General features: G+C 38.4%; 1 pseudogene; it reads right to left on the bottom strand.

Moving 5' to 3' along the window:
* Window positions 1-676: 676 nt before the first annotated feature.
* On the bottom strand, window positions 677-24,857 carry LOC126011793 (riboflavin kinase-like; annotated as a pseudogene).
* Between the last annotated feature and the right edge of the window lie 599 nt (window positions 24,858-25,456).

Genomic DNA, 25,456 nt, shown 5'->3' with positions numbered 1-25,456 from the left:
TTTCTTTTTCAAACTTTTAATAGACTTTATTGAATTAAGGGCCAAACAAGATAGCATTTGGTCCATTAGGAAAGGCAATTTCACTGATAGTACCTCACAGTGCCACCTAGTGATCCCACTCACAGAATTTGAGTCACAAATTCAGATGTGACTTAGCACTGCTGACTTATTAAAATGAATCCTTTTGTACACCATGGACAGAGGCAACAATAGATGATCCCAACAGATTCTGTAGCTTCTAAGAGTTCTCCCACAAGAAAAGGTAAATTGGTTAACCAGGGTTAACCTGTAGGGCAATGAGGAAAGCCTTCACATCAGCACCACCGAACTCCAGTCAGCTTGATTGGATGACTTACTACCCCCAAGAACACAGTCAAAAATCACTTCCAATGCGGAGACGAGTTTTAAAGGCTCATAGCATTGGGGAAACCTCGGTTCCCTGTTCCAAGCTATGGGGGACACGGGACAACTTTACTTTTCTGAATTCCTGAGCTGGCAACCTATTAGGCTCTGAGATGGAAGTTGTGGTTATAGGGTATTGCTTTTCAGTATAGAGTCATCAGTCCAGAAAAAATGATATCAGGATGCCCTAAAAGTAATACTGTGTCTCCTATTTCTACTCATACCTTCAATTTTCCAAAAATATAATTTTCCTGTTACTGATACTTTTTAAGATTCATACTGTGATTTGTAAAAGGCTCATTACAACTTCATTCTTCCACTCTTTCTGGAACCCTAACACTTCTCCTTCCCCAGACTTATCCTGATCACCCTTGACTTCTTTCAGTATCTGAGAGCAGGAATCATGCAGCCCAGTGATAAGCAGTGGTGCAGTCTCACCTGGACTTCACTGGAATGTGACTTTGGAAAAGGCTGTTAAGATGCTTGAAAAAGTGATATCAGAGATTTTGGAGGCCTATATGGCAGAGTGGATGCCCTGTTTGGGGTAGAACTCCATGAGGAGGGTGGTCTGAGTGTGATAGATCTTCAGCATAATTTTCTTTTCTTTTTCCTCAAAGATATATCAATTTATTTATATTTATTTTTTAATAATAATCATTTCTTTATTTAAACCTCCATGGTTACAAATATGTTCATAATTGGGTTTTAGCCATAAAATGCACACACACCCCTTCACTAGTGCAACTTTCCTGACACCAGTGTTCCCCATTTTCCACCTCCATCCACCCCCTACCTGTCTTTAAGACAGGCATTTTGGGGCTGGCACAGTGGCGCTAGAGGTAAGGTGTCTGCCTTGCCAGCGCTAGCCTAGGACGGACCACGTTTCGATCCCCCCGGCGTCCCATATGGTCCCCCAAGCCAGGCGCAACTTCTGAGCGCATAGCCAGTAACCCCTGAGCTTCACCGGGTGTGGTCCAAAATCCAAAAAAAAAAAGAGAAAAGACAGGCATTTTATTTCTCTTTATCATTGTTATGGTAGTTAGTCTACACTAACAGTTATTTCTCTAACTGCACTTACAACTCTTTGTGGTAAGATTCATATCATGGGCTGTCTTTCTGGCCCTCTTCTTTATTGTCTCTGGGTATTATTACTATTCTGTATTTTATTTTTCTTAAATACCACATATTAGTAAGTGCTGTGAGCCAAATTTTGTTTGCAGTCTACAGCACCTGCAAACAAATCCTTCGCGGAGTTCGGGAAAAATTTCACGGGAAAAGGTGGGCACGCGGAATGGCTAATGACGGAAATATATTGTAGAAATGAAATGAAACCACGCAGATTGCATGGGGACCTATGTTCAAAGAACGAAGACAAATTTATTTTTTTAGCTGGCAGCTTTTAAAAGGTAGAGGCAGGAAAAAAAAGTGCAAATTCTAGACGTCAAAGAGACTGGGGAAAGAAAGGAAAGACCCTGGCTAGATTAGCATATGAAAGAGCTGATACTGAAGGTGAAAAGGCGGCTTGTAATTAACATGGAAGTTGGAAGAGTGAGGAATGTTTCAGAGTTTCGGGGGGGGGGGGGAAGTGAAAATTACTTTGTTTTGAGCTAAGTTATGGAAAAACCTGAATTTAGGCGCCAAGGTAGCAAAAATTACAGGGAGCTATTAAGTGGGAGATTTTTGGCGGGATTAGTACTGTCCTAGAAAGAATTTACTAAGGCCTGATTTCTAATAAAGGTTTAAAATAAAGAGAGAGATAGTTATAGCCACTATTTAGAATTATTGCCAAACCCTCCACGCAAAGGGTCAAGTGATTTTGACTGCTCTAAGTGGGCCTTTTTGGCAAATAATTCCTTTTCAGGAGAGCACTACACTTTGGTGTGTGCTTCTCCTGAGTGGGAATGTGGCAAGTAAGACTATTGTTTATCTTTCTCCCTCTGACTTATTTCACTCAATGTAATAGTCTCCATATCCATCCATGTATAGGCAAATTTTATGACTTCATTTTTTTTCTAACAGCTGCATAGTATTCCATTGTGTAGATATACCATCATTTCTTTAGCCACTCATCTGTTGTCAGGCATCTGGGTTGTTTCTAGATTTTGGCTATTGTAAGTAGCGCTGCTATGACCATAGGAGTGCAGAGGGCATTATTGTATTGTGTTTTTGTGCTTCTAGGGTATATCCCTAGAAGTAGTATTGCTGGATCATATGGGCACTCAATTTTCTGTGTTTTGAGGAACATCCATATTATTTTTTAGAAAGGCTGGACTAAACAGTATTCCTACCAGCAGAGAATGAGAGTTCCTTTCTCCCTACATTCATGCCAGCACTGGTTGTTGTTGTTCTTTGTGATCTGTGACATGAGATGATATCTCATTTTTGTTTTGATTTATATCTCCCTGATGATTATTGATGTGGGTCATTTTATCATGTAGCCATCTGTATTTCTTCTTTGAGGAAATGTTTGTTCTTTTCTTTTCCCATTTTTTGGTGGGGTTAGATATTTTTTTCTTGTTAAGTTCTGTCAGTACCTTATATATCTTAGATATTAGGCCCTTATATGATAGGTATTGGGTGAATAGTTTCTCTCATTCCATGGGCGACCATATTACCTTTGTTGTCTAGCAGGATTTTTCAAGCTTTCTTATGATGGTCTTAATGGAAGACCAAGGATTCCCTAGTGATATTGCCACTGGGGGCTGACTCAGCTTTCCTATGATTTTTTTTTTTTTACATAAGCAGAGTTGGGACTGCTGAAGTCAATCACAGAATCTAGATTTTCTTCTTCATGGGACCATTCACAATTTCTGCCTGCTTCTCTGCCTTAGGGAAGCTATCTAGGGAAAAATATTTTTGCATGATGGGATCTCTAAATTCTTCTCAATGATTCTACAGAATTTCATTACTCACCCAATTTCCAGCATTTATAGTGGCTTTCAGCTTCTCCTGCTCTGAGCCAGAAGCTATCATGGCCCTTTGCATATCTTCTGTAGCTAAATGGCAGACACAAAAGATATTGGTCAATTTGGGTGCCTGGGTGCCTCTACCAGTCCCTGGCAGCCATAGCAGGACAATCCATTTGCTTTCTAGACACTCTTCAGTCTGTTAGGTGTGAGTAATTTGGGAGCCATGGTAACAGAATACTTGCCACTCAGCCTGTCAGCTCACCTCCCAGGCACATGTATGACAGAATTTTTTGACCTTCATTTCACAGAAGGAGATAGTGAAGAACAAGGAAATAAAAAGTGCTACTGGATGTCAACTTCTAGATCACTGGGCTAGAAATAATACATCTTTTTCAATAGTAAATATTATGTTGCAGTTTTATTAAATTTTATTTTTAATATTTTTTATTTAAACACCTTGGTTACAAACATGATTGTGGTTGGGTTTTAGTCATATCAGATGATGCCCCCCCATCACCAGTGCAACATTCCTATCACCAATGACCCAAATATCCTTTCTCCCCTCCCCGCCCTTACCTGTACTCTAGACAGGCTTTCCACTTCCCTCATATATTCTCATTGTTAGGATAGTTCGCAAAGTGGTTATTTCTCTAACTAAACTCATCATTCTTTGTGATGAGATTCATGAGGTTGGCTGTAATGTCCAGCCCTCCTTTCTTATGTCTCTGAAAATCATTGAGAAATGTCTCATTTTTCTTAAAACCCATGGATGAGTGAGACCATTTTGCGTCTTTCTCTTTCTCTGACTTTTTTCACTCAGCATAATAGATTCCATGTACATCCATGTATAGAAAAATTTTATGACTTCATCTCTCCTGACGGCTGCATAATATTCCATTGTGTATATGTACCACAGTTTCTTTAGTCATTCATCTGTTGAAGGGCATCTTGGTTGTTTCCAGAGTCTTGCTATGGTAAATAGTGCTGCAATAAATATAGGTGTAAGGAAGGGGTTTTTGTATTTTTTTGTGTGTTCCTAGGGTATATTCCTAGAAGTGGTATAGCTGGATCATATGGGAGCTCAATTTCCAGTTTTTTGAGGAATCTCCATATCGCTCTTTAGAAAGGTTGAACGAGTCGGCATTCCCACCAGCAGTGGATAAAAGTTCCTTTCTCTCTACTGCAAACAGTGAGAGCTTGACTTCTTCCTTTCCTATCTGGATTCCCTTGATATCTTTTTCTTGCCTGATCACTATAGCAAGGACTTCCAGTGCTATATTGAATAGGAGTGGTGAGAGAGGACAGCCTTGTCTTGTGCCAGAATTTAGAGGGAAGGCTTTTAGTTTTTCTCCATTGAGGATAATATTTGCCACTGGCTTGTGGTAGATGGCCTTAACTATATTGAGAAAGGTTCCTTCCATTCCCATCTTGCTGAGAGTTTTGATCAAGAATGGGTGTTGGACCTTATCAAATGCTTTCTCTGCATCTATTGATATGATCATGTGATTTTTATTTTTCTTGTTGTTGATGTTGTGTATTATGTTGATAGATTTACGGATGTTAAACCATCCTTGCATTCCTGGGATGAAACCTACTTGATCGTAGTGGATGATCTTCTTAATGAGGCATTGAATCCTATTTGCCAGGATTTTGTTGAGGATCTTTGTATCTGCATTTATCAGAGATATTGGTCTGTAATTTTCTTTTTCTGTAGCATCTCTGTTTGGTTCAGGTATCAAGGTGATGTTGGCTTCATAAAAGTTATTTGGATGTGTTCCCATTATTTTTTATTTCATGAAAGAGTCTTGCCAGTATTGGTAGTAGTTCCTCTTGGAAAGTTTGAAAGAATTCATTAGTGAATCCAACTGGGCCTGGGCTTTTGTTTTTGGGCAGAGATTTAATTACCATTTTAATTTCATCAATAGTGATGGTATTGTTTAGATATGCTACATCCCCTTTATTCAAGCGTAGGAGGCTATAAGAGTCCAAGAATTTATTCATTTCTTCCAGGTTCTCATTTTTAGTGGCATAGAGTTTCTCAAAGTAGTTTCTGATTACCCTTTGAATCTCTGCAGTATTGGTAATGATCTCCCATTTTTCATTTCTAATACGAGTTATCAAGTTTTTCTCTCTTTCTTTGTTAGTTTTGCTAATGGTCTTTAAATCTTGTTTATTTTTTCCAAGAACCAACTTCTGCTTTTGTTGATCTTTTGGATTGTTTTTTGGGTTTCCACTTCGTTGATTTCTGCTCTCAGCTTTGTTATTTCCTTCTGTATTCCTATTTTTGGGTCCTTTTGTTGAGCACTTTCTAATTTTATGAGCTGCGTCATTAAGCTATTCAGGTAGGCCCCTTCTTCCTTCCTGATGTATGCTTGTAAAGCTATAAATTTTCCTCTCAGTACTGCTTTTGCTGTGTCCCATAAGTTCTGATAGTTTGTGTCTTTATTATCATTTGTTTCCAGGAAAGTTTTGATTTCCTCTTTGTTTTCATCTTGGACCCATTGGTTATTAAGTATGAGGCTGTTTAACTTCCAGGTGTTAAAGTTTTCTTCTGTGTCCCTTTAGTATTCACATATAATTTCAGAGCCTTGTGGTCAGCGAAGGTAGCCTGAAAAATTTCTATCCTCTTGGTATTATGGAGGTATGTTCTATGTGCCAGCATGTAGTCTATCCTGGAGAATGTCCCAGGTACATTGGAGAAGAATGTGTATCCAGGTTTCTGGGGATGGAGTGTCCTATATATATCCATTAGGCCTCTTTCTTCCATTTCTCTTCTCAGGTCTAGTATATTCTTGTTGGGTTTCAGTCTGGTTGATCTATCCAGTGTTGACAAAGCTGTGTTGAGGTCTCCCACAATTATTGTGTTGTTATGGATATTATTTTTCAGATTTGTCAACAATTGTATTAAATATTTTGCTGTACCCTCATTCGGTGCATATATGTTTAGGAGAGTGATTTCTTCCTGCTCTTCATACCCCTTGATTAATATAAAATGTCCATCTTTGTCCCTTACAACCTTCCTGAGTATAAAGTTTGCATTATCTGATATTAGTATGGCCACTCCAGCTTTTTTATGGGTGTTGTTTGCTTGGATAATTTTACTTCAGCCTTTTATTTTGAGTCTATATTTGTTCTGACTATTCAGGTGCGTTTCTTGTAGGCAGCAGAAGGTTGGATTGAGTTTTTTGATCCATTTAGCCACTTAGTGTCTCTTAACTGGTGCATTTAGTCCATTGACATTGAGAAAAAGAATTGTCCTGGGATTTAATGCCATCTGTATATCAACATTTGGTGTTTCTGTTGGTCAGTCTTGTCTTAAATTATGTCTTTCAGTTTTTCTCTTAAGACTGGTTTTGAGTCTGTAAAGTTTCTGAGCTGTTTTTTTGTCTGTGAATCCATGTATTCTTTCGTTAAACCAAAGTGAGTTTTGCTGGGTACAGCTTTCTAGGTGAAGCATTCAATTTCTTTGAGTTTTGTCACTATGTCCCACCACTGCTTTCTGGCCTTGAGTGTTTCTGGTTGACAGGTCTGCTGTAAATCTCAAGGATGCTCCCTTGAATGTAATTTTCCTTTTTGATCTTGCTGCTTTCAGAATTCTGTCTCTATCTGTGGGATTCGTCATTGTGACTAGGATGTGTCTTGGGGTATTTTTTTCTGGGGTCTCTTTTGGTTGGTACTCTTCAGGCATGCAGGATTTGATCACATATATTCTTTAGCTCTGGAAGTTTCTCTTTAATGATGTTCTTGATCATTGATTTTTCCTGGAAATTTTCTTCCTGGCTTTCTGGGACTCCAATGATTCTTAAATTGTTTCTGTTGAACTTATCATAAACTTCTATTTTCATCTGTTCCATTTTTTGACTAATTTTTCCATTGTCTGTTCATTTGCTTTAAGTTTTTTTCCAATCTCTCCCGCTGTATGGAGTTCTTATTTATCTCATCTTCCACAGCACTAATTCTATTCTCAGCTTCTGTTACCCTGGTGTCGAGCTTATCCATTTTGTCATTCAATTCATTTACTTATTTTTTTCAGGCCTGTTATTTGACCTGTTAGTACAGTTTGGAGTTTTGTGATTTCTGTCTTCATATTTTCTTGGTTCTTATTAGTGTTCTGTTCAGCTCGATCCATGGTTTCTTTGAGTTCTTTGAGCATCTTCCATATTTCTTGTTTAAACTCCTTATCTGAGAGACTGATTAGTTGGTTGGCCTTTTTCTGGTCATCAGAATTGTCATCTTCATTCTCTATATCTGTTGCTGGCCTGCGTTGTTTCTGCATTGTCACACTTGTATTTTGGGTTTGTCTACGTGTTGTAGTGGTATTCATTGGCTAAATGATGTGCGCAGCCATGCTCCTCTGGCTCTGCCCTTTCTGGATGGGTTGACTTGCCTCCAGAGAAGGGGAACTCTCTGTGGATGAAGCCTCACAGAGGATCAAAGCTTAGGCCCGAGCACGCAGCAGAGAAGACAGTCTGGAGAGAAATGCTGGGCTTCAGTGATCCAGCACAGTTCCTAGTGTGGGAGAGCGAATTTTCTGGACCCTTTTCGGCACACTTCCAAGAGGTTCAGGAAACAGGACAGTAGAGAAACATACAAAGGCAGCACCCACAGTTTCTCACAGTTGGGAACCACTGGGCAGGCGTAGATTTTCCAGTTTTATTAAATATTTTTATGTCTTTACATTAAAATTTTATATATTAAGGTGCCATATTTACATATTCATTGCTGAGTTTCAGGTGTATAGTGTTTCCAAACCAATCCTATTACCAGTGTTGACTTCACTCCCTCAGTGTTCCCAAGTTCTACCATGCCACAGCCTGCCTTCCTGACAGGTACATTCTAATGTTATGTTGTTTTAGTTTGGGTTTCTGGCTTTGTAGTTTAGATATATACACAGACCACACCTCAATGGCACCAATGTGTCCAGGACCCTGTGTAGGAGCCTCTTTACTCTTTTTCTTCCTTATCCTTCTTACTTTTGTAATATTAGGCAAAGGGTAATCTGGGCATTTCCCCTTTGATACATCTCATTTCCTCCTCCTTTTGTGGGGATTTTTGTTTTGTTTTGTTTTGGGGCCACACTTGATGACGCTCAGGGGTCACTCTGGCTATGCACTCTGAAGTCACTCCTGGCTTGGGGGACCATATGGACGCCAGGGATCAAACCGTGGTCCATCCTAGGCTAGTGCTGGAAAGGCAGACACCTTACCTCTAGCACCACCATGCTGGGCCCCATTTCCTCCTCCTTTTATCTTCTATATAACACAGAGAAGTTAGATCATCCTTTATTTGTCCCTTTGACTCACTTCACTTAACATGATAATTTCCATTTCTATCAAGTTTTAGTGAACTGCATGATTTCATTAATATTTGCAGTTGATAGTATTCCATTGTATACCATACTTTCCTTATCCATTCATCTACTGTTAATCACCTAGTTTGCTAACCATTCATTTGTTGCATATGTATTGATGAGTTAGCATTTGATCTGTTGTTCCCTTAACCTAAAAGTTTTGTGTATCACTATCTCCAATTACTTTCTTTAGATTAAATGCTATTTGGTCTGATATAAGTATGGTTGTCACAACCTTTTTTGGTCTACCAATGGCTTATATGATTGGTTTCCATCCTTTTACTCTGGGTATGTATTCATCCTGTAAATTTAGGTGTGTTTCCTATAAGCAACAAATGGGTGGATTTTTATTTTATTCATCCAGTTGCTCCTTTTTGATGGGAAAGTCTAGCTCAATGACATTAAACAAGACTATTGATATAGAGGATTAGAGTTGCCATATCTCTCTGTCTTTCTCTGACTCTCTATATGTGATTTAGTTGTTTTTGCAATTGGCCATTTGCTTAGTTCAGGTGATTTTTTTTATTATATCTTACAGGGTAAGTTAGTTTAGTTGTGGCAAATGTGCCAGCTTTTGTTTGTCTGAAATTTTTATTCTTCCCTCAAATCTAAATGACAGCTTTATAGGGTAGTAGTGTACATTGGGTTAAAAGTTGTTGCTCATTTAGTACTTTGAATATGTCATTCCACTATTTTCTTGCCTTTACAGTTTCATATTTGTTGTAATTCTTCAGCTATTTCACTTATATTGGAGGTGATTTGTTCTCTCTTGATATTTTAAGTAGTTTGTTTCTTTCTTTTGTTCTTATCATTTTGGCTACAGTATGTCTTGGTTATACTTAAATCTATTTTGTTGGTATTCTTTGGGACTCTTGAATCTGTGCAGAAGTCTTTCTCAAGGGATTGGGAAATTTTTGAGCTATTTATCTTCCACAAATTCTTCTTCCATTTTCTCTTTGTCCTCTCCTGTATCCTATAAGTTGGGGGTTATTTTTCTTACTGTTATCTGTTAAGTATTTTCCATTCTTTTCCATTCTTTTTCCACTTTATTACTATGGATGAATTGTATTTTGTTTTCAAGAGTGCATATAAGGTTCTTCACATTTAGAATCTGTTGTATTATTTAGCTCCTTCAATTCCATTTGTATGTTTTCTTTTTTAATTTTGATCAATACTTTTTTGAGTTGATTGAATTTATCTTCCAGTTATTAGTTACTTTCCACTGCTATTGTCATGCATGCTGATTTGAGATCTTTCACATCCAGGCTTCTAAGTTCTGAAGACCTGGAGGACTTCCTGGACTTCTGTTCTTATCTGCCATCACATTTGAATTCCTTTGTTTTCCCCATTGTTCTGAGCAATTTGTGGTTGCTGACTGTGGAGCTTTAATTCATGATGATTTGAGTACTGATCTAATTTACTATTTTACCCTAACAGGCTACATTTGTTATTTGTACTATTTTTATTACCTTTCTTTAAAAAAAATTATGTTATTGAAACCATTATGACCTAAAAAGTCCTTCATAGTTGAATTTCAGATATACAATGAGTTGGGCCGGAGAGATAGCACAGAGGTAAGGCATTTTTGCCTTGCAAGCAAAGTATGGTGGTTCAAATCCCGGTATCCCATATGGTCCCCCAAGCCTGCTGGGGGTGATTTCTGAGTGTAGAGCCAGGAGTAACCCCTGAGCATCCTATACCACCACCCTTTACCTATTTGAGTTTAGATTGTTAAAGTTTGGGTTTCTGATTCTATTGTCATTATCTTTGGCTTGGATATTTAGTTTTCTCTATTGTTTTCCTCCACCAATGCATCTGGCCCCCAGCCTACCTTTTAAAAGCATTTTAGTATTTTAGGTGTATATATAGATCTTCCATTCTACTTGCACAGACTTTTTTGGGGTGGTATTAACCTTGCTTTGGAATAAGACCCTGTGGTTTCCTATATGCCCTACTCTCCTATTTAAGTAGAAAAAATAATTTTCTACTTTCCTACTTGAATGTGTGAGTTGGGTGAAGTATGATAGTCACTCAGATTTATATTAGCATTAGAGTTTTTATAGTCCCTAGGTATTAAGCTGATTTTTTCCCTGGTGGCACAGGAACAGGGTAGATTTTCCATCCACTCAGCTCACCTAGATTGGAAGAATCAAAATTGTTAATTGGCTGGTAGCACTGTCAGGCAGGTTCCCAGGGGTTCATGCATTCCTGGGATTCTAGGTTTAACTTTACCCTCTGTTTTCATTTTTTTTTTTTTTTTGACAGTTTTTGGTCCACACTTGGCAGTGTGAAGGAGTCACTTCTGGCTCTGCATTAAGTAGAAAGCCTGTCTCAAATACAGGTGGAAGGGGTAGGGAATTAGGGTGGTGGAAGATTTAGGGCAATGGTGATGGGAGTTTGTACTGGTGAAGGGGAGTGTTCTTTATATGACTGAAACTCAACTACAATCATGTTTGTAATAAAATTGTATAAATAAAGATATTAAAAAAGGGAACTACTTCTGACAGTGGCTGAGGGAATCACATGGGATGTCAGGGATCTAAACTAGGTTGGTATAATACAAAGCAAGTGCTTTACCTGATGTAATACTTCTCAAGCTTTTCCATTATATAAATATGTACTTATTATATATTTATATGTGATATGACTCTAGTGAAATGTTATGGTATATACATCTTGATATTCTATTAATTAATCTAAAAAGTGAGGCTTTGGGTCAAACTGTACATTTAGCTTATGTTTTGATACATGCCTAACTTTTCTTCCAGAAGAATATAACCATTCATACTCCATCAGCTTTCAGTGTTCCATATTCTTATTAATACTTGACCTTGATTATTATTAAGTTTTGTTCATTTTCCTTTGCTTTTGAGTTTGAACAATTCTTTGGAAGAGAGCAAGGATAAGTGCAATGAATAACAGTGTGAATGACTCACTTATGAACCCACCAATAGTTAACATTTTGACATCTTTGCTTTTTTTTTTTTGTTTTTTTTTTTTTTGTTTTTGTTTTTGGGCCACACCCGGCGGTGCTCAGGGGTTACTCCTGGCTGTCTGCTCAGAAATAGCTCCTGGCAGGCACGGGGGACCATATGGGACACCGGGATTCGAACCAACCACCTTTGGTCCTGGATCGGCTGCTTGCAAGGCAAATGCCGCTGTGCTATCTCTCCGGGCCCACATCTTTGCTTTTTATCAAATTTTATCAAGCTCTTAGAGACCATTGTAGATATTGTCACTTTTTATTAAAAATTAAACTTTTTGGTAAACACACCCACAAATATAGTTATCATGCTTGCAGTAGGCCAGCTCCAGAGACTCACTCTTTTCTCAAATGAGATGTAAACCTAGCATTGAATAATCATGGATACAATGGCCACACAGCAGAAAGCCGACAATCTTGGGAAGAGAGAGTGGGCCAAACCACTGCCCTGCCTAAGTCACACCTATTATGTCCATCACACAGAATCATTGCTTACTAACGGCCCTATCTCTATGATTCCTCTATGATTTCCTTTGGGTTTTGGGACATCAATCTGACTAAACTTCAGATACGCTGGTTTTTAGGCTAATATCACCAGTGCTACATCTCTTGTGTTAACAAATCTTGAGATGTAGGAAAGCATCAATTTTAAAAAGGCCCTAATTGCCTACGGGAGGTTTTTTTTTTGTTTTTTTTTTTGTTTTTTTTTTTTTTAAATGCTGTCTGCTATTACAGGAAGTTTTTCAAAGTAGTATGTATTTGCAGAGAGGATATTTTAAAAAGTAACACATGTAAGAAAAGATGCTTAAAAATAATCTGTACTCACAGGTATTAGAGCTCTGAGAAACCTTGGTTGCCTGTTCATGAGGCATTCAGGTAAAATGGGGATGAAGCACACCAGGGCTTTTTGGAACAAGTGCAGGCACCCTCCCCCATATGTTCCTTCTTCTGGAAAATCTGACACCTGTAGCCACACCCACAAATGCAGTCACCATATACTGGGTCAGTTCCATAGACACACTCTTCTCGAATGAGATGTAAATCAAGCTGTAAAAAATTATGTGGGCACCCTTCTCCTGAATCCTCCTTTCCCCAACTGGCCAGAAAAGCCACGGTATCAATAATAGTGCTTTGAATTGCTGAGCAATCTTACTATTTTTTTTATTTATTTCTTTATATTCCTTCCTTCCTTCCTTCCTTCCTTCCTTCCTTCCTTCCTTCCTTCCTTCCTTCCTTCCTTCCTTCCTTCCTTCCTTCCTTCCTTCCTTCCTTCCTTCCTTCCTTCCTTCCTTCCTTCCTTCCTTCCTTCCTTCCTTCCTTCCTTCCTTCCTTCCTTCCTTCCTTCTTCCCTCCTTCCTCCCTTCCTTCCTTCTTTCCTCCCTTCCTTTCTTTCTATAGGAACACACTAATTTAAAAGAATAGACAGTTAACAATAAGAGCTGACTAAATGATCTGCTATTATATTAATTACTTCATTGGATATACAGTAATTTTCACAAATGTGCTTGTTACTGTACATTATTGTTTTTTTAAAAAACATTTTTTCTCTTCTTTTTTTCTTCTTTCTATTTTTTATAAAAGTAAATTTTCTCTCATTTATGTGGAAACAAATGTATTATGATCAACTATGTCAACTATATAATGCATTTTCTTCAAATAAAGTACAAAATTAAATTAAAAAATTTTAAACGCCATGGATTACAGTTACTAATAATTCAATATTCCAACACCACTAATAATGTAACATTCTCTCCACCATTGTCATGAGCTTCCTAACTTCCCAGAAGCCCACTCCTTGTGAAAAAGTCACTTAATATTGCTTGATACAATTAAATAATACAATTATCGAAAAAATTTTCATGAACAGAAAATTTGTGAAAATTGTCATATCTCTCAATGGGGTTATTATATCTGAAGGTTTTCTAATCTTCTTATTGATTGTTCAGCATTATTTTTTTTGTAATTTAAAAAAATATCTTTATTTAAGCACCTTGATTACAGACGTGATTGTAGTTGGGCTTTGTCATTTAAAGAACACATCCCTTAATGAGTGCAACATTCCTATCACCAATGCCCCCAAACTTCCTACCCCCCACCTGTATTTGAGACAGGCATTCTATTTCTCTCACTCACTGACATTGTCACCATAGTTGTCATTGTTTTTATTTCTCTAACTTCACTCACCACTCTTTGTGGTGAGTTTTAAATCATGAACCAGTTCTTCCAGTTCTCAGCTCTATTGTCTCTGGGTATTATTACAACAATGTCTTTTATTTTTCTTAAGATTTATAGATGAGTGAGACTATTCTGTGTCCATCTCTTTCCCTCTGACTTATTTTACTCAGCATAATAGATTCCATGTACATCTATGTATAGGAAAATTTCATGACTTCATTTCTCCTGATGGCTACCCAATATTCTATTTTGTATATGTACCATGGTTTCTTTAGCCATTCTTCTGTTGAAGGGCATCTTGGTTGTTTCCAGAGTCTGGCTATTGTAAATAGAGCTGCAATGAATATAGGTGTGACAAGGCATTTTTGAATTGTATTTTTGTGTTCCTAGGGTATAACTCTAGGAGTGGTATAGCTGGATCATATGGGAGCTCAATTTCCAATTTTTGAGGAATCTCCCTATTGTTTTCTATAAAGGCTGGACCAGAAGGAATTCACACCAGCAGTGAATGAGAGTTCCTTTCTCTCCACAGCCCTGCCTGCACCGATTGTTTTTATACTTTGTGATATTTGCCAGTCTCAGTGGCGTGAGTTGGTACCTCATAGTTGTTTTGGTCCAGGACTTTGAGGATCTGTGGAGCTGGGCTGATAAGCTCATATGGTGACAGTTATGGCTTGTTACACCTCCCCAGGTCATATGCCAATCTTACCTGATGGTCAGACTAGCCCACTGCTGGAAGGGGTCTGAGGTTGGTGATTAAGACCTGGGGAAGAAATGAAAGGGAGAGATTCAGCAAGAGATTTAGGAAGAAGTCTCAGAAGGGGAAAGCATGGAGAGAGCAGAGACAGGATAGTTACAGGGCAGCTGAAGGAGGCTGCTTAAAAGGTTAGCTTAGAAGCCATGTAAGATACACACATGGTTGTTAGAGCCTTGCAATAAAGCTTCATGTCTCTTGACTTCTACTGACTGCTTGTGGATCATTTCCTCACCATTACCTTAAACCTTCAGCTGGATGGGGGTACAGGTGCCGTGCCAGGCCGAGAAAGACCTCACCATCCATCCACCATCATCCACCACCATCCAGGACTTTTATTAATTTAATTAATACAACAATGGCTCATGGGAATGGCTGCTGGAACTTCTGAAGTATAGAAAAGAAGGGGAAGGTGACCCTCTCTGGCTCCAAATATCCCCTGGAAATGTCAACCACAAATATGGCACACATGGAGTTTTTGGAGGATAGGAGTCTCTGCAGAGATGAGTGGAAAGGTGGTGAAGGTGGGCCACTGGCAAGGCAGCAGTTATAGGGTAGGTCTGTGTGTGCAGCTGCTAGAACTTTAGCAAGGTAGGGGTGGGGACTTACTCTGCCCCCTATCCTGAGGAAGCTTGGTGTGATCAGCTGTGAGATCAGTATATCCATGAATATTTGCTGCTAGTCTTGTCTTTTTTTTTTTTTTTTTTGAGAGTTAGCTAAATCTATGGCACTGGTCGCTTTGGCATACATGGCAGACATCTAGATCATTGGCATAGCTTCTTGGACTTCTGGAAATACAGGGGATCTGTGGGCAGTGGCCTGCTTTGACTTCAAAGAGTCCCTGGAGATGTCAGTCATAAACCCTGGTGTACCTCAAATATTGATTGTTGGGAGTCTGTAAAGATTAAATAAGTATTGGAGGGGGTCATTGAAGTGGCAGCAGTTGCAAAGTAGATATGTGTGTGCAGCTTCCAGGGCTTCGATGGCTTCAGCATGGTTGGGGGCTTGCTCCACACCCTCCTGATGGGGCATTATCAGTCTTGACCCTCCAATAACTTTGCTTGCATCTACAAAGGACAAATGATAAAACATATAATAATAAGCCTAATTGGGAAGCATTACATTGATAAAGCATGCTTTTTTGTTTTGTTTTGTTTTGTTTTTGGGTCACACTTGGCAGCACTCAGGGGTTACTCCTAGCTCTATGCTCAGAAATCACTCTTGGTAGGCTCGAGGGACCATATGGGATGCCAGGATTTGAACCAATGACCTTCTGCATGAAAGGCAAATGCTTTACCTCCATGCTATCTCTTTGGCCCCTGATAAAGCATACTTTCTTAATAGAAAATAAGCAACAATTATTGAATACTTCACAGTTTTCTCTATTGATCCTGAATAGAAGAAAAAATAATGTATTGAGTTACATTAGCATGTCTTTATGATCTTCTTTAATCCAAGACAATTCCTAATCTCTTATGGTCTTCCTTGATACTAATATTTAGAAATATAGATAATTTGAAATACAGATGTTCCAAAATCTTGCTTTATCTGGTTGTTTTATTATTGTTGGTGAGCATGTTACTCAAGGTTATTTTCTTCTCAGTGCATTGGGTCAGAAATAACAATTTGGGGCCCGGAGAGATAGCACAGCGGCATTTGCCTTGCAAGCAGCTAATCCAGGACCAAAGGTGGTTGGTTCGAATCCCGGTGTCCCATATGGTCCCCCGTGCCTGCCAGGAGCTATTTCTGAGCAGACAGCCAGGAGTGACCCCTGAGCAATGCCGGGTGTGGCCCAAAAACCAAAAAAAAAAAAAAAAAAAAAAAGAAAAACAAAAAACAATTTATTATTATTGATTGTAATTTGTAATCCCAAAATAACAATTGTAATTTTTAATCACTATTATTAATGATGTCAACTTTTAGATCATTTGATTAAGAAAGAGTGCGATATGTTGCTATTAGAACAGTACACTTATATATTGATACTTTGTTTTTAGGAGATGAAATGAGTAATAACTTGAGCTGAATGTTCTGTTTCCTAGCAACTTCTCACTCAATTATTTTATAACTTTTTGATGTTAATAACTGGAATTGATTATTACTTTTTGGCTGTAAAATGATTAGTTTCATTGTCTGTTGTTTCCTGAACTTAAAGCAAAATTGTTATTGTTACAGATAATATTTTCTAGTATTAATATAAAATTCTTGTTGTGTTCACCTTGTTTATGCGATTATATACAGTTTGAAAGCTACATATTCCCCTTTCGGTTGCTGGCAACATTTTAAAGCCATACTGTTCACATTATCCTCTGAACACATCTAAACATAGTCACAAAAGTTACTCACAGTGCTTTTTTTGTCTCAGATTTGAAATGAAACAGTTTTCTAGAATCCACCCATTTCTGTTTATTTGATCTTTCTTTTCTTCTTATTTTTAAAGCATCATTTCCTTTTTTGATTGTGCAATTGAAGGCTTTTAGCAACATGCAAAGATTGTGAAACTTCCAGTTCAATCAATATGCAGAATAGCCCATTTCATACCCAGAAACTCCTTCATGACTTCTTTATAGTGACCTCTTTTTGAGAGGCTAACCACTAGTATTTTCTCTATCTGATAGTTTTACCTCACCTAAGATGCTCCAATAATCATTAAGTATTCAGACTTTTTTTTTGCTCACTAAACCATTGAGACTCAGTCACCTTGTTGCATCATCAGTAGTTTCTCATTTCCACCATGAAGATGGAGACCTATTTCTTGACTCATTTATAAGGACCCAACATACAATGTAGAAAAGGTATCTACATCTCCATGTTCCTTGCAGAACTATTCACAATAGCCAGAATCTGGAAATAAATCAAGTGCCTACAAACAGATAAATTGATAAAGATACTATGGTACATCTACATAACAACATAACAAAATACTCTGTAGCCATTGGGGGAAAATGAGTAATAAAATTTGCTTATACATAGATAGAGATGGAGAGTATCTCTCTTCTGAGTGAAATAGTCAGAGGAAAAAAATAGAAATAAAATGATTGCATTTATTTAAAAGGAAACATAAAATATGTTAAAAATAATATGAGAGTAATACCAGAGCGAATACAAAAGAGCCAGGAGGACTGGTAGGAAATTTGTGACAAATAGGTGTATGTGAGGAGACAAGAACTAGATGCTGAAAAAAGATAAAATAATATGCATAAAACCCTTTCAGCAATAGTATTACAAACCACAGTGCCTAAAAAAGGAAAAGGAGAGGAAGGAAGAGAGAGAGAGAGAGAGAGAGAGAGAGAGAGAGAGAGAGAGAGAGAGAGAGAGAGAGAGAGAGAGAGAGAGAGAGAGAGAGAGAGAGAGAGAGAGAGGAGAGAATGTCTGCAATAGATGCAGGCTCGGTTGGGGGAAAGAAAGTGTATAGTGGTAAAAGGATGTTGTGATATTGCAATATTGTGTGGCTGATACTTCACCATCACCAATTGTATACCTTTTTTTATATCACATGGCGATAAGAAAAACACAAATAAATAAAAATTTAACACTGATGGCACTGACAAAGTTATGGTATCATCTTGTTCACTTCTGATACTGGTATAAATAAGACATAGTTTTTGTTCTCAAAGAGGTTCCAGAGTAGGAAGAAGACAAAGATGAGATTTGTATTTTGGTTGATTGGGCCACATCTATTAGGCAGTTATCAGGGCAGAGAAGGTAATGACTTTTAGAGTCTAAGACAAGTTCTGAATACATGGAATTGTCCCCTCTTTTTAAGAAGTTTTTTCATCTTGAAAAAAACTAAAACACACACACACACACACACACAACTGCTTCAGGTCTCGCATGTGTCTGAAGGACAATTATAGAAGGTATTTTACAGCTGCCATGGGAACACAGCCAAGAACCAAAATTTCCTGTAGGGTCCACAGGTATAAAATCCAGTACAGAAGTACAGAAACAGACACCATGCTTGGAAGCATGAATCCTGCTTACATAAAAGCTAGAATAGGGATCTGTTGATCGAGTGCAGCCACCATTCCAGGTGGTATTGAGATACACAGATGGTTCCATTGTTCTACTTTCCTACTCTCCGGTAGCATCTCTGAAGCAGCCCTGGAAGGCTTGATAAATAAAGTAATTTTCTTGGAATTGAGAGCTTCTTTCCCTTGAGAGTTGCAACGTGTGATGATCCCAATATTTGTTCATTTCATCATATGCACAAACCTGATTCATCTTGGAAAGTCAGCTTCTGCTTTTTTGGAACTATGCTTAGCTACTGTGGTGAGAAAGGCTGTCTTTTAAGTTTTGTTACTAATATGGTGCTTCTGTGCCAAAAAAAATTTAGGAGAAAGAAAACTCCACAGTTATTCTAATTAAAATATTTTATATAGAGAATTGCTTACTGGGTATAATTGAAAGGCAAAAAAGAGAACTCTAAGGCATCATGGCTAGAGTCAACTAAAAGAAATAGCCATTCCTTCTAGAAACAAAGGGAAAAAAAGGGAGACATGATTAAAAGACATGATTAAAACTTAGAAGTTTTCAGGAGTCCTGTGGTACTCATTACTATAAGACATCCCCACTTCAGTCTGAACACCAAAGTACCAGGCCACTGGTGCTTTATTAACTGACTATAATGTGGGAATTCCCATATGATCTCCCCCTTAGGTTTCATAATTTTATAAGAAGACTCACAAAACTCAGAAAGTCACATCATTTACATTTACTGGTTTCTTTTATTTTAGAATGTTTGGGCCACACCTGGCTTTCTTAGTGCTTTTTCTTGCCTCTGGAAATGCATGAGGGACCATAAGTGATATCAAACCAAGGTTGGCTATGTGCGACACAGGTGCCTAACTCCTATTCTATTCCTTGAGCCCTTTATGATTTATAAATAAGTCTAGAAGACAGAAACAACCAGGTGAAGAGATGCCAAGAGATAAAGGTATTGGTGACCATGGAGCTTCCACACTCTCTCTTGACACACCCAAGTCAATCATGTATTCACCCATCTGGAAGTTTTCTTAATCTCATTACCCAAAGTTGTACTCACACATTTAAGTTGTACTCTCAGGAGGTACCCATTAGGTTGTGGTGCTTATACACTCAGCTTTAGAACTTGCTGAGGGTTATACTCCTTAAACTGTGATATCTGCACATGTGGTCATCATGCATTCATAATGCTCACTAGCGCTCACAGAAGGGTGCATGCAGTTTCTTCCTAAGAGTCACACCTTCCCTAACACAGTGCATATGCAGATTTGCTCCCTGAAGGTGAAAACAAGAAGGACAGTCCAGTATGGTCATGCATCACCTGGGATAGTGAAGAATAAGGAATCAGCACAGATACTGAAGATGATTAGATAATGAGATGGTAGGTTTTGGTTATGCTGACTTAGCCCTGCTCTTTCTTAAACTAGATTTTTTTTTTTGGGGGGGAGGCCATACCCGGTGATGTTTAGGGCTTACACCTGCCTATGTACTCAGAAATCGCTCCTGGGTTGGGGGACCATATGGGATGCCGGGGGATGGAACCGTGGTCTGTCCTAGGGTAGTGCACGCTAGGCTAGTGCACCTTATGACTTGTGCCACTGCTCTGGCCCCTTAAACTAGATTTTATAAGGATACTCACAAATGGGCCTCGAAGAGTGTACAGGAGCCTGACTAAAGTTTGGTCACAAAAACTTTTGTCACTTCTAATCTAATTGCTTTTCTGAACCCAAGACAGAGGTAATTTCATATTTATGATTCTTTATACCCAAATACTCTCTGTATCTCTAAAGATCAAGGGAAATGCTCCTATAATCAAAGTGTTAAAAATACAAAAATATTTGTCATTTGTGCTACTTTAGTATTTAATGAGTCTAGATATAAATTTTCCCCATTTGTTTACTTAATATCCTTTAAAATTGTTTTCTTATTTGTGTGCTTAAGGATAACACTTAGGGTCACACTCTGTCTCCTCTATTCTAGAAGAGCTCCTCATCCTTTTCTCTCAACACACTGACAGCTTTGAAAATCTGGGCCAGTTGTTTTCAGAATGTTCCTCAATTTGGATTGCTCTGATTGTTTCCTCATGAGTTGCTTCAGATTAATAATAATAAAAAAAACACCAGCTCTTAAAGCCCCTTTAAAAGCTTCAAACTGAATGAAATCTGCTCTCAATTTGCTTCTTGACTAGGGACGTTATAGCATAAGAAATTGAGGCTGGATGGCAGATCCAAGCCCAGGAAGAGATTTTCTTTAAGCAGGGTAAGGCTGGTAGCTCAGTTGTTCGCTTAACCCTTTGATTGAGTGGTCAGAGGTTTCAGGTTGCCTGCCCTGGTACAAACTCAGTTAAGGCTTTATTTCCAGCTCTTCTGTACAGTTTGCCTTCCCAGACCACAACTCTGCTTAGTTCAGTGAGAAGTACTGAAGTGAGCCCAGGTGTCAGAAGGGGGCCCAATGTCTGGCAGATGCGCATCTCATTGGCTGCTGGGCCAGAGGCCAGCAAAGTGAAAAAGACATGTGGAGCCCCAGTAGACAAAAAGCAATTTCCTGAGCTGGAGTTTGGCCAAGAGGCTGTAATTTTGCACCTCCCTGTATTTAAAGGCTGGGGGAACCACTTTTGTCTTTTCGAAAGGGCCAGCCCACAAGGACCGCCTCCTGGCTTGCACCAGGTTGAGAGGCAATGTTTCTGCCTCCTACTCCTGAGATGTGCATCGAATGTGTCACACATGACATTAATAAGGGCCAAACTCTAACTCTCAGGCACACCGGAGTCCCACACAAGAGGCACTGTGTGCATTGTTGGCTTTGCACAGATTTATATCCTTTCTAACAGGCTTAAATATATCCAATTTTTCCCCCTCTGCCTTTGGGACGGGTGGGGGAGAAAGAGCTGTAGGATTTGTTTCTGTCCCTCTATCATTCCCACTCTTTCTGGCTACAACCTGAGGAATTGTTTTCTGCTTAGAAAGAAGGAGAATTTCTACTAGTAGTGAAGGCAACAAGTATAGGATGTAAGCTACTCACCAACTGCAATTCTTCTACAATTTAGCTTTTAATAGTCTATTATTTTTTATTTTTGCTTTTTGTTTCACATTCAGTGGTTCTCACTGGTCACTCCTGGCTCTGTACTCAGGAATAACTTCTGCAGGACATGGGGGACCATCTTAGGTACCAGGGATTGAGCACAGGTTGGCCTCATGCAAGAAAAGTACCTGCCTATTGTACTATCTCTCTTCAAAAAGAATTGATTTTGAGCCAATACCTAGTAGTGCTCAGGACTTACTCCTAGCTCTGTACTCAGGGATCACTCCTGGTGGTGCTTGGAAGACTATATACATTTTCAGCCACATAAAAGGCAAGTGGTTTAATCTTTGGTTATCTCTGCCCCAATCCTCAACCTAAAAAGATTTTTTTTGAAAAAAAAAAATTTGTTTGAGATTCCATGGTTTAAAATGCTAATAATAGGGCTGAAGTGATAGCACGGCATTTGTCTTGCATGCAGCCAACCCAGGTTTAATTCCCGGCACCCCATACGATTTCTAAGTCTTCCAGGAGCGATTTCTGGGCATAAAGGCAGGAGTAACTCCTCAGCAAACCAGGTATGGCCCACAAAAGCTAATAATGATAATAATAATAATAATAATGGTTTCTCATGCACATAATTCTGACACTGCACTTATTTCTAGTATACCCAATCCATCCTCCAAAAAAACCTATGACCCCTTCCCTCCCAAGCCCCCTATCTCATTTCAATTGTGTGGATCAATTATCCTATTATTCTGTCTTTGGACTTTTGTTGCTATCTTGCAGTGTACTTTAGTTCCATATACAAGAGAGAATATTCTATATCTATACCCTTTTCTTCTGGCTAACTTTACTCTGCATGATATCCTCTAGGTCTGTCCATGTGTCTGCAAAATGCATGGTTTTATCCTTTCTTAGAGCTTCAAATTGTTTTCTAAAAAGACTGGGCCAATGGACATTCCCAACCAGCAGTGAAGGTTTTTTTCCAACACATCCCCACTAACACTGGTTATTTTTGTTCTTTTTGAAGTGTGCCTGTTTCATTGGTGAGAGAGGATATATCATTGCTATTTTTATTTGTATTTCCCTGATGATAAATTGTTCAGAGCAATATATATGTATATATAAAAATTACTTTATTTAAAGACCATGTATCACAGAGTTGACATAATTGATCAGAATACATATGTTTTCAGGTAAATGGGAGTGAAAGTATTAAAAAAAAAAGAAAAGAAAGAGGGCCTGAAAGATAGCATGGAGGCATAGCGTTTGCCTTGCATGCAGAAGGGTGGCGGTTTGAATCCCAGCATTCCATAAGTTCCCCTGAGCCTGCCAGGAGCAATTTCTGAGTGTAGAACCAGGAGTAACCCCTGAGCGCTGCCAGGTGTGACCCAAAAACAAAAACCAAAAAAAAAAAAAAAAAAAAAAGAAAAGAAAAGAAAGAAAGAAAAAAGAGTACAACAAGAAAATTTGTATATCTCATTGGAGGTCAGTAAGTCATTGTCAGAAAGTTTAGTAAGTTCTTGATACTAGTTGATCATTCTGTTACCTCTTTTGTCTTGGAACATTAAGTGGCTTTAGATACATGTTGGCATCTAAATTGGTGTGTTCCTATGAGATTCCTATGTATTCCTATGGAAAAAAATTGGAGTTGTCATGCAACCACATATGCCAGGAGTTTCAAGAACTATTGGTGATACTGTAGCTTTTGTGGGGTGTGATTTCAGCTACCAGGGCTTCTGGAAGTACAAGAAGGTAGGGGTGAGATGCCCACACACACTCTGAAAAAGTCTGGGGTATTTCAGCCCCAAAACCAGCATACCTGGAATTTTGATCAGATTGCTATCTCTGCAGAGAGAGTAGCACCATGCAGAGTGGTGAAGAAGGGCCATTGAAGAAGTGGCAATTGTCATGCCTGCCTCTCCTCCTGAGATTGCTAGCTTTCAGTTGTTTGGTTGATATATCCATATTTTTTCATGGATTCATTTACATGTCATTTTTGAAGGATATTACTTTTACTGTTAAAAAAACAAACAAAAATAGGCAGAAGAAATATCTATCAATTAGATTGGAGCAGCTGTAGAAATTGAAAACACAGAACAATGATTTGACCTTATAAAATTAGGTCAGTTAGAAACTAACTAATGAAATTTCACCATTCTTCCCTTTTGTAATCATATATTAATGCCAAAAAAAAGTGTAGTTTGGAGGATCGGAGAGATAGCACAGTGGTAGGGCATTTGCCTTGCATGCAACTGACCCAGGATGAACCTGTGTTCGATACCCAGAGTCATAGCCAGGAGCAATTTCTGAGTGCATAGCCAGGAGTAAATCCTGAGAGTCACCGGGTGTAGCCCAAAACCCTCTCTCCAAAAGTGCAGTTTGGACTATTCTTCTAATATTTATAATTAACCATTTATCATCTGTTAATTTACTTACATAAGTCTTCTTTGTTCAATAGCATGCATGGTCAAAATACATACACTTTAGTATGTAACATGAGAATAGTTTTCATCTCAAATTAGTAATCAAGTTTTTTCCCAAAATGTATATGCATTTTATTTCTATTATGAAATATTAAAAACTTTCATAGTGGTAATTATGATCAACATAATACATAGATTTTTTTGCTTTTCAAAATAAGTTTTTTTAGTAGTATAACCTTATGGATTTAATTGAACTGCTAAAGCACAATACAGTAACTATACTAAATTGTTTAAACTAATGCATAGCTGTAGGAATATGTCTGATTTTTAAAATATAATGATAGTGAAAGAACCTAGTATTGAGCAGTAAAATACTAGAAAATAGTGAAGTAATAAATGATTTTCAGTGACCATTATTTTGCCTTTCGGAATCTGAAAGAAATAGTCTTCTTTGAGTTTCAAATACTCTGGTAAATCTAGTCATTTCTTAGCTTCTTCAATATCATCCTGAATTTCTGGAATAAGTGGCTTTAAAGATCAAAGTTGTTTCCTGGTGTGAGATAGCTAACAATGGCGATATTTAGGATTTCTCCATAAAAGTCTTCTTTAAAGGTGTGCATAATATGAGTTTTCATGAACTTCTTGGTGTTCTTGTAGTAGGGTATCCACCAAATGCTCACCACCATCTTATGAATATCTTCATTGCCAACACTGGTCCAACCACAGTAGATGGTCAGCAGAGAGGTTGTTCACCACCTGTTCAAGAAAGTTGCTGTGAGGATGCCCAACTGCTTGGAGCCATGACAGATTCCCTGCACTACCTGGCTGGGCAGAAGTTGGGCAGGTGCTCCATGACACTGTCCATTCCAAGTGAGATTTGGGGCCTAGACCATGAATCCTGCATGCTACCAGGGAATAGCCAGAGGATGCTAAAAAGAGCAGAGCAGGTGGTGGTGATCTTTGAGGCCACCCCTGGTTTACATTTCTTTTGAGAATATATTGAATTAGTGGTATTGGCCAAATGCAAACATGGCAACTGTGTTTGGGGGTTTCCAGAGCAATTTTTTTCATATACCTTTGACTATGTCATTTTTAGGAAGTTTCTGTTCATTTATCCCCCCTCCCCATTGATTACTTTTCCCCTTGTAGTTCTATCAATGAATTATTTATCTTAGATATTAACCTTTCTTCAGGTAGAGAAATGTTTTCTTCCATTATATGGGGTGTCTTTTCATTCTGGTGATTTTTTCTTTTACAGTGGAGAAGCTTCTAAGTTTGATGACATGGTCCGTTTCTGACCTGGGTCAGTTCATCCCTCCTTAGGTAACCTGCTGAACTCCCATTCCTGAGCGGTCACCATATTAAGGCCATACTTATTGTGGATACCCTAATGGCATAGCACATTACAGTCCAGAACTGAACTCAAGCGATCCTCTGGCCTCAGCTTCCCAA

The sequence above is a fragment of the Suncus etruscus genome, chromosome 6, assembly GCF_024139225.1.
Source record: "Suncus etruscus isolate mSunEtr1 chromosome 6, mSunEtr1.pri.cur, whole genome shotgun sequence".
In the NCBI taxonomy this organism is placed as follows: Eukaryota; Metazoa; Chordata; class Mammalia; order Eulipotyphla; family Soricidae; genus Suncus; species Suncus etruscus.
The sequence above is the reverse complement of the archived record's forward strand: the minus strand, read 5'-3'. Positions and strand labels throughout refer to the sequence as shown.